Source organism: Lycium barbarum, chromosome 3 (assembly GCF_019175385.1).
Source record: "Lycium barbarum isolate Lr01 chromosome 3, ASM1917538v2, whole genome shotgun sequence".
Lineage (NCBI taxonomy): Eukaryota > Viridiplantae > Streptophyta > Magnoliopsida > Solanales > Solanaceae > Lycium > Lycium barbarum.
Genome location: NC_083339.1, coordinates 46,583,346 through 46,594,038, shown reverse-complemented (window position 1 = coordinate 46,594,038; position 10,693 = coordinate 46,583,346).

The following is a 10,693-nucleotide window of genomic DNA, read 5'->3' as shown; positions in this document are numbered from 1 at the left end:
AGAGAGAATTTTTTTTCCAAGCCTTGTTTCCGATCTTAAAATCTTGTTCTTCTCATATTTGTAGTGAGTCAAGGCGCTCTCGACGTGATACAATTAGTTTGGTGAAAGAGTGACGTTTGCGGCAAATCGGAATTTCAAGAAAAGGTAAGGGTTTTGCCATTTTTGTGCTATGAAACATGTAGGAATGTTATAGTGATTATAGTTGCATGAAGATTATGGGATTGTGGTGTGTATGTGCATGGCGTGTGTATGTGTGAAGGGTGTGGTTGGTCGTGAGCCATGTTGGTGTGGAAGGGAGGTGAATTTTATTTTGTTTAGTTGTTAATTGCGTCGTTGTGGCATTTATGGAGTAAATGAATGTTTAACGAGTTGAATTGGCATTGGAAAATGGTTGCGGGTTCTTATGGGAATCTATATGATTTTTGTATATTCTTATATAATTGTGAAAGTAAGACTTTAAATGTGGATTATGGTTGTTGTTAATGAATTTGGAATGAAACAATGCGAGTTAGTATGTTCGTCGTAGTTGTTGACGTTTCGGATGGAATATGGAAGTGACGAATCATCGAACTTGTGTATATTGCTCGGAATATTATTGGGATGTGTTTGAATAACCGTAAATGAGTAAATGAATACAATAATGTGGACATTAGTTTGGTATTGTGAAGTTTGAACGAAAGTTGTTGATTTATATAGAAAGGAAGAATATTGACGTTAGAGTAATTTTGTTATGACTTATGACGTTTGTGATATTGTGGGCTGTTGTGTTGATGTATATTGAGCCGAGCTAAGTCTCGGGGGTGTTATATATATAGGGGAAGTGCTGCCGAAATTTCGGTAGACAAAAATGAAGTTAAGTGAATTCTTAAGCCTTACAATCCTTAATTGGTAACTTTGACCATTTGCAGATTCTGAGCAAAACGGGACTTGAGTTTTGGGCGAGCGTTAAGACGTATATAAGGTATGTAAGGCTACCCTATTCCTTCTTTTGGCATGTCTTAAGTATCCTAGGTTGAGACCGGAGCCCCGGGGGCAATTCTGTTCCTTGAAATCTGAATTTGAAATCGAGCACTATTCATTCAATTGAATTTAACCTTAAAGTCCTTCTATGGCTTGCAAAGTAATTAAATGTCCGAAACTTATGCAAATGTAATCAAATCGCTTCGGATCTTCCATGTATGATTCCATAGACCCTAAATGTTCGTGATTCATGTTCGTCACCTCGACTTGACCCGCGGTGGCCCCCTAGCATCGAGACTTCCTTGTTGACTCTATTATTCTCATTTTTTTATAATGTCAGCAAAACACTTTTGTTTATGAATTTGGCAATCATAGAATAATGTTTTGACTGCCACAGTATTCTAGATTATATTTTGAACCATAAATACTATGTTGGAAATATTTTGTTAAACGAATCCCGTATTGACTAACTATTCGAACTAGTTGATTAATGAATTAGCATATGATATTATCAAGTTTCAAAAGATGTTTTGACTTATAAATTGCATTGTTTGCCTCACGACTCCGCTCGTGCCCTTATTATGACTTCGTTCACCGGTTCCCGGGCCCGGTTATGATTCGTGTGCACTATGATAAATTCGGCCGTATGCTGTGTTACGGTTCCCGAGACCTCGCCATAGGGCCGGGTTCCGTTTGGTGTTATGCTGTGATATGGCTGGTGATATGTTATGATGATATGTGTGTTCGGGGATGTACGGAGATTTGAACCTTCTGGTGTTATGTTGTGTGTGGCACCAGTGTCGGAGTGGTGACCACGTTCCTGAGCTTTGCATGATTTTGTTTGCATTATGTATATATGATTTTGATATAGATTCTGATATACTGTTCAGTATTCCCCCTTTTGTATCCTGTTTACTTTCAGTTGTGGCTCATATTTCTGTACTCTATGCTTTACATACTCAGTACATCTTTCGTACTGACCCCCTTTCTTCGGGGGCTGCGTTTCATGCCCGCAGGTACAGACACAGGTGATCCAACACTGTAGGCTCCACTTTCTGCTATTTCAGAGTACTCCCTTTTGATCCGGAGTCCACTTTTGGTACATACATCTTTTGTTATGTATATATTTCTGTATATCTGACTATTTGGGTACGACGGGGCCCTGTCCCGTCATATGATTCTGTCGGTCTGTTTAGAGGTCTGTGGACATGTTTGTGGGTTGGGTCTTTCTGTTCGGATGTGTGTATATGATGTGTTTGGGCGATCCCATTCGCCGCCGCGGCCGGTCCGCATATGTTTACATGTTGCCTTGTTGGCCGGTGTGGCCTTTGTTGGTATTTTCTGTGCGCAGGGTTATTTGGATAGTCTGTAAAACAAAGGAAACTCTACCGAAATTTTTCTGGAAATTATCTAAATTTGGAATATAGCCTTGTCGGCTTCTGCTATATACTTGAATGCTTTTGATAGATGGGTTTGGGTGCCCAGATCGGGCGCTAGTCACGGCCTACGGGGTTGGGTCGTGACAAAAGTGGTATCAGAGCGGTTTGTCCTCGGAATGTTTACAGGCCGTGTCTCGTAGAGTCCTAGAAGGCCCTAGAAACCTCTCCAACCATATTCCAACATATTTTCAAGCCTAAACCAAAGATCAAAGTGAAGATTAAAGTGGTTCAGGGTTCCAAGTAAGGTCTACACTTGTCTCCTCTTCTTGAAGATGTTTGGGTGAGTACTTTTAAGGTGAAGTAACCATGGAATTGAAGTATTCTTGAATTTTGAGGTAAGATTTCATCTTAGTTTCATGTTTATGAGTTTGTTAGGTAGTTATGTTAAGATTTGAGGAGAAGAAAAATTGGAGGAAAAGTTCAAATATGCATTTGATGATATTTTGAGTTGTGAATTAACTTGCGTTATAATTATTAGTATGTTTTGAGCATAATCTTGTTATGAGGGATAATAATGATGTTAATAATTGTCGTATACGAGTGTATAAGGGGTTGTATGAAGTTGTTGTTATGGATTGATTATGAAAACAAGTTTTTAGGATTGAATTGAGTGTAGTTTAAATGTAATCTTTTGATTATGGAATTGTTGATGTTTTATCGTTCTTTGGGAGTTGTTTTGAAGATTGGAGGGAGTAGAAGATATAAGGGAGATGCTGCTCGAATTTTGGCAGATTCTAAAGGGGTTGAATTTGAAGGCTTAAGATAAGCCTATGATGATAAGCCTAACAATAATATGAATTCTCTTAAATGTACATTTACGAGCTTGGGAGGATAAGCGTTAAGTGGTTAAGGAGACCAAAAAGGTATGTGAAGGTTGTCCCTTTCTTTCCAAAGGCATGATTCTTTTCTTATGAACCTATACGTGTTTTCCATAACATCGTTATTCCCAAAAGCTAGAAGTTCCTGATTCTCAAAGTTCTTATGATACTAAAGATAGATGTTTTCTAAGATGTTAATGATGATGATGATGATCCTATTCAAGAGATTCCAAAGCTTATGGTTTTGATGCTATTATGAGATTATAGAATTTATTTCATGATTTTCTTGATTTTATTAATTGTTGTTGATCTCACCTTATGTTGATTGTTCCTTCAAGGTGAGATATAGCGATGATGATTGTTCCATAATATAAAGCGGAGGTTACAGACCTTACGTCACTCCGATAGAGTGGTAACGTTTAATTGGGCTCTCATGCATGCTATATGTATTTATACATGTAACTTTTATAACCGCGCTTACATGGCAGGGCACGATACTATATATATAACCAACCCTTAGTGGCCAGACATGATAGTATATATAACCGACCCTTGGTGGCCGGGCATGATACTATAGATAACCGACCCTTGGTGGCCAGGCATGATACTATATATAACCGACCCTTGGTGGCCGGGCGTGATACTATGTATAATCGACCCTTGGTGGCCGGGCATGATACTATATACAACTGACCGCTAGTGGCCAGGCATGATACTATATATATATAGTATCATGCCTGGCCACTAGCGGTCAGTTGTATATATATATATATATATATGAGCCTCAGTGGCCGAGCAGGATACTTTATATAAGTATATATGAAAAGGTCTTTCTTTTAAAAGCCAAGCATGCATGACATCCGGCTTAAAAAGACATTCAGAGGCATAGGTTGATCTCTTCTATATTATGTTATCTTCATAATTTCATTATGTGGTTACTCATGCCTTACATACTCAGTACATTATTCGTACTGACGTCCCTTCTTGTGGAAGCTGCGTTCACGCCTGCAGGTAGACAAGTAGACGGACCAGGCCCTTAGGAGCTTTATCAGCGGATCCCAGGAGCGCTTTATTTGTTTCGGAGCTGCAGTGTATTGGCACTACTCTTGTGTATATATATACTTGGGCATGGAGAAGTCTTGCCCCGTCTTCACGAATTCCTATATTCTATATAGAGGCTTGTAGACAGATGTGTGTAGCTAGAAGTCCCATATAGATATCAGTTCATATTGCTGTATTATATTATGGCAGCCTAGTTGGCTTGTGTTTATGGGCATAGCTGTTGATGATTATATAGAGATGTGTCACTATTTTGTAATATGTGCCCTTACAGAGTATGACGCCCACGAGATATCTTTGTGGTCCACCTAGAAATGATTATGAGATATATGTTCAGAGGTGCTCGGTGGGTTAGCTCCGTGTGCCCGTTATGGCCCTCTGGTTGGGTCGTGACAATTGATTTGACATAAGTGCTCTTGAAATGATGATAAGTAAGAGAGTAGAGCCTCCGAGGCTTTTGCCGGAGAGTGTAAAAGAGAGAGAGAGAGAGAGAGAGAGAGAGAGAGAGAGAGAGAGAGAGAGTGCTAGTGATCCAATGTTACATACTGGAGCGGAAGAGAGTGATCGTGATCCGAGGTACATACCGGGGCGAATGTGGTACATGGACTTCGCGGATCCCCCATGGGTCATGACTATTATGACATTGTACATAGCATGTGTGTACGGTACGGAGAGGAGACCTGGGGGGCATTGCATTGCATAGCATATTATTACATTCATTCCACATTATCACATGGCACATTATTTATTGATTCATGGTTGTTGATATACTGTGTTATTGTCTGTTGTGACATCTTAATTAATGACTTGACGGACTGGTGGATTAGAGGCTCCACCTAGGCTTATGATGTGAGTTGTTGGGATCCATTGTGACTATCATTACAGTGAGACTTCTGTTACACCTCAAACATTTTCACATCATTTGCATCGTAAGTAAACTAACGTTAGCCCAGAGAATTTATCGGACCCTTATAAGGTTAAGGAATACTTTTAACTAGTGTGAAGCAAGTGGCTAAAGGTTTCGGGATCAAGCGAATTGAAGAAATTGAGTTTGTCAAAACTTTGGGAAAACTTTGCAGAATTTTGGACAAGAAATTTCGGTTCAACTTGAGAGGGGTATATCTCCTAGAATATGAAGAGTTATGGAATGCATAACCTATGAAAATTCAAGTTCAGGGAGTGTTCTTTACAATGCGACTAACAGATCGCAATTCTGAGGAGTACGGGATAAAGTAGGTCTCGTACATTTTGGGTGTACTTTACTCGAAATTTCTAGAAAGTTGAAAAAAAAATCCTCCAAGTACGGGCGGAAAGTATTAGACGTACTTTGAAGTACGACCGGTACTTTTTGGCCGTACTTTGCCCGAAATTTCCAGAAAAAATGAAAGTCGGTGGACAATTCTTTTTTGGCCTATAAATCGATTTCCACAACTTGGGATCCATTTTATTCACCAAAATAAATCCCTAGTGACCTTCTAATATCTCTCAATCATCCATAAACATGCCAAATCAAATCAAGAGAACATCAAGCCATAAAATCCTCAACTAGTTCATAGAAAATGTTAGTTCTTGCTTCTATATGAAGTTGTGGTGAGTGTTATACCCCGCATTTTCAGAGCATGAGCGTGACACGCGCTTCCTCAAAATTGACAATCATGTTGTTGCCACATAATTTAAACTCACGTTGATAATGTTATATTCCGTACTTTTGTACGTCGGATTATTCATAAGCTAAGGTGGGGCCCACGCGTCGAGTTTTTTTTTAGGACACATGACAAGTTATATGAAGCACATATGTGAAGTTGAACACAACTCAAGAAGGACCCTTGAGCCGAATCAAAGTGGAAGTCCTCCAAACAAATATTTTTATGTAACGTTTTCGGGTGATCTGAATTCGAGGGGCAAAAACGGTATTAGAAGTTTGGAATTTGGAAATATACCAAGCAATAGAAGTTGTAGATAATTGAATTATCTTTCCAACCATAGGTTATGGGTCCACAGGTGACGGCGGAATAAGGATATATGGACGTTTTAAGGCAGAAAGGTCAGTGGGCTAAGCCCAATCCGAGCCCAACCGGGTTAGGCCCATTACCCATGTCTTTATAAGTCCAAATTTCGGCCTTCCTCCTCATTTTAAGACCAGGAACGCCCAGAAAATTCTGGGGAGAGAAAGAAAAAGAGTCTTGGAGAAGAAAAACCAATTTTGATCGAAATCTGAGCCCCGAATCCCAAAGCCCATGAAGGGAAAAGTGTTGTACGCTGCGTTGTCTTCAATTTGAGCTAAAAATCAACCAAGGAGAAGAGTGATAACGTGGTGGCTGCATGCTTAAGGTATGAAAAAGGTTCCTCTTCATTGTTAATGAGTTTATTTAGAGTTTCGACAGATTAGCACAGAGAGAATAGCCTGATAAATTTGTTTGTTGGTTTTGTGAATTATGGAATGAAACTTGAAGAATATTTTGGATGGTAATAAATGTATTCAACTTGTAAAATGTGGAGGATGTTGTTATTAATGTCATTGGTATTTATTTCAACTTCTTTACGGAAATAAAATTATTAAATAGTTATATCGCAAATTTGGTTGGTTGAGAAATTTAGAAAACAGTTTGCGGGCTGTTTTATGGCATACGTCGGTATTGGAAATGATGTTAATACTATTGGTATTGTTGTTGATGTTGTTGGTTGTTGAATTGGAATTTCGGGCTAGGCATATAAATAGGGGAAATACTGCCCGAATTTCGGCAGAATTTAAAGGGGTTTTAATTAAATTTTCGAGACGAACGTACGACGATGATCCTAATGATATTATGAATGATTCCATATGTAGAGTACGAGGCTATGAATAATTCTTACGCAAGTTGCAAGACGGGAAGTAAGTTGAAAGTCGAGAATCATCTTCCAGGTATGTAAGCCTTACCCTTTCCTTCTTTTGGAATGATCCTTGTGAAACAAATAGACAAAGTATATGTATGATTTCAAAGAAACTCCTATTCTTAGAGCCACTAGGATGTCTAATGTTCTTGACTTCCGAAAACTGTTTTGTTATGTCTTGATACATGTGTGTGGTTCCAAAAGTTCTATTTTCATTTGATCTATAGCGATATTTGAATGGTACTTGAAATGACTATTGCTTTGATTTTCCAAAGATAGCTTCTGAAACGTTCGTAGAGGTTTCTGTACTAAAATGTTCGTAACGTTCTTATACTAACCCGGATTGACCCGAAATATGTTTGTGATCTTTCAAGTGTCGTTTGTGTACTCATCCATCGAGTCTTAAAAATTGATTTATGTGCATATAGTTTCTCACTACTCTGCTCGTGCATGCCTCAATGCATCTTTCACTGAGTCCCAGGCAAAGATATGTTATTATGCGTATTCCACCGCAATGTTCACCGAGTCCCTCATTAGAGGGCCGGGTACGGTATATGTATATGATGATATGATTATGGCACCGAGTCCCATGATGGGCCAGGTACGGTATATGTATGTGATGAAATGATTATGGCACCGAGTCCCAAGATGGGCCGGGTACGGTATGACTTCATTCACCGAGTCCCTCACTAGATGGCCGGGTACGGTATATATGTATTTATATATATGCATGCATGATGATATGATAATGTGATGACATGATTTTATCCACCGAGTCCCATAACGGGCCGGGTACGGTATATGATAATGATATGCATAATTTATGTTTTAAAGTCAAGAGTTCTGGTATTCCGAACATTGTACTTGTTTCTGTACTCCTTATATCATTTATGATCCTCTTTACTGTATATCATGCCTTACATGCTCAGTACATATTCCGTACTGACCCCCTTTCTCCGGGGGCTGCGTTTCGTGCCGCGCCGGTACACCCAGATGAGTAGAAGCCATTATAGAAGATGTTCCAGCGGAATTGGCAAGCTCCATTTGCTCCTGGAGTGTTGCCGAGTCAGAGTATTCATGCTATGGTATCTTGGTCGATGTTAGAGACTTTGTAGACAGAGTCGTGGGTATAGAATGTCAGTCTTGTAAGTGGCTCCACCAGTCGATGTGTCATTATGTATTATGTTACAGATTCTTTATGATTACAGATTTACTTGCCTTGAGAACGATGAAAAAATGATTCTGCAAGCCCTTATTATGTATTTTATTCTTATTTGGTTTAAAGAGTTAAAAGCGGTTATGTGTGTAGTAAGAGTCAGCAGGTTCGCTCGGCCCTAGGTAAGGGTCGGGTGCCCATCACACCCTAGTAAGATTAGGGTGTGACAAAGTGGTATCAGAGCAGGTCGTCCTAGGGGTTGTCTGCAAAGTCGTGTCCAGTAGAGTCCTGTTTATGGGTGTGAAGCCGGCCAGTTTTGTAAACAGGAGGCTGCAGGGCATCTAGGGATTGTTGACCTTCTTTTTGTCTTAGATCGTACGATTGAGCCAAGTCATAGGAAATGAGATTCCTGGCACTAACCCTTGATTTTAGCAAATGCACAGTATCGACGGGAGAAGATGAATGAAGATATGGAAAGTCACAGGGGTAAGTTCTGATATTTTCATTCTTTTACCTGAAATTGGGAGCTCTGGGTGGCTGAAATGTGCCGTATACATATGTATGCCCTGTGAGGCATTGTTGGTATTTGCTGCGTGCAGATTCTAAATAGTAAGAATTGTAAAGGAGATTCTGCCAGAATTGTTCAAAATCAGGTCATTTAGTTAGGTACGCCTAACAGAAGGAAGCGTGGAAAGGGAATATTGTAAATAGACAATAAGTGAGGTGCGTTGTTCTAGAGGAGTTATGAATTTGGCATGGCATGAAGAATAATTGCAAGAAAGACGATTTGCAGCCGAAGGATTAAGATGGACAACATTCGAGGTTTAGTAGGAGCAAGGTCTGTTGGAGGATTTAGAGAAAGTCGGCAATCAGTTTTGCTGTAGATTATTATATAAGGATGGTGAGTGGGAATCCAAACAGGCTGATACCCGAGTATTCATAAGTAACGGCGACGAAGGTGTGTTCACTACCATCGGGAATCTAGGAATCTAGGACGAAAGGTAGTCATACACATAAGTGAAAGGTGAATATTAAGGATTGAAAAGGGTAAAATAGTAATTGTAAAGGGAAGAACGTGTTACGAGAATGTCTTGGAATCTGTAAGACTTCGACTTGCTCCAGATCATGTAATGAAGGTCATGCAATGAAGTGGGTGCGATTATACTAGCACTAATGCACCGGATTTCATCGGAGTTTCAAGGTTAAGCGTGCTGGGGTGAGAGAAATCTTAGGTTGGGTGACCCCCTGGAAGTGCACTAAAAGTTCTGCAAAAGCAGACATAAAAGAAAAAAAAAAGCTAGAGTAGCCTATGGGAAATCAGAGTATAGGGAATGGCTGGAAACCTTAAGAGGTCGCATAGGACGAGGTTGACTAGACCGGTGAAGAGAAAAAAGGTGCACCACGACTCTAGAACTAGGATGAGGTTGAATAGCATTTGGAAATATTTTGTAAGCGAGGTGGTAGTAAATATATATATATGTATGCATATGGTATCCTATTTATGACTGTATCGATGGGCATGTGTATCCCAGCAACCGGTGTTACAGTATGGAAGGCATCAATAAAGTAAGGGTACAGAAGTTCAAGTGACAACAAAAATAAACGGTACAAGTGTTACAAGGTAAGCTGATGCTATTTTCACTACAGGTTAAGATTGGAAAGTTCTAATACGACGATATTTGGAAAAGAAAGAGAGTGAGTAAGTAGAAGGCAAGGAGATCAAAATGTCGGGAAAAGTGAAAAGCAAGAAACATGATTGAGCAAAGCCTCCAAAAGAAATGACGGGCAAAGCACGAGACTATTTGGGTAAAAATTCGAAGGTAGGCATATGAAGGGGATAGAGTATGGTAATATGGAACAAAAGAGGAATATGAAGTAAGAGAAGGAATGATTAAGCCTTGCGTCCATGTTAGGAGATTTCGGCCCTTGAAAGGTATATAAAGGGATAAATGTGCGGCCATATTAATGTGGTTGCCTCAGACATGGAGGAGCTTTCCTGAAAGAATGACTTAAGAATAGGACGGATTTGCGCGTCTAAAGGAATATTTCACGAACTTCAGAGCCGATGTTACAAATAACAAGAGAATAAAGGTACTCGAGGAGGAATAGACCCAAGGAAGGTTAAGGATGAAAGTAGGAAAGGTATACTAATGGGTTGGTCGAAGAAAGAGGAGAGCATTTAGGAGTGGAGTAACTGGAAATCTCTAACCATGGGAGTAAGAACGATACTTTAACTAAATGACGGTAGGAGACCGATTACTCATCAAGGAAAGAACGAGGATGGTGAGTTGACACAATTGATTAGAAAATTAGTGATATGAGGCAAGAACTTCTGTAAAGACCGAGAGGTTCGATTATAAAGGAAATAGAATGAAATGTAAGAAACGTGC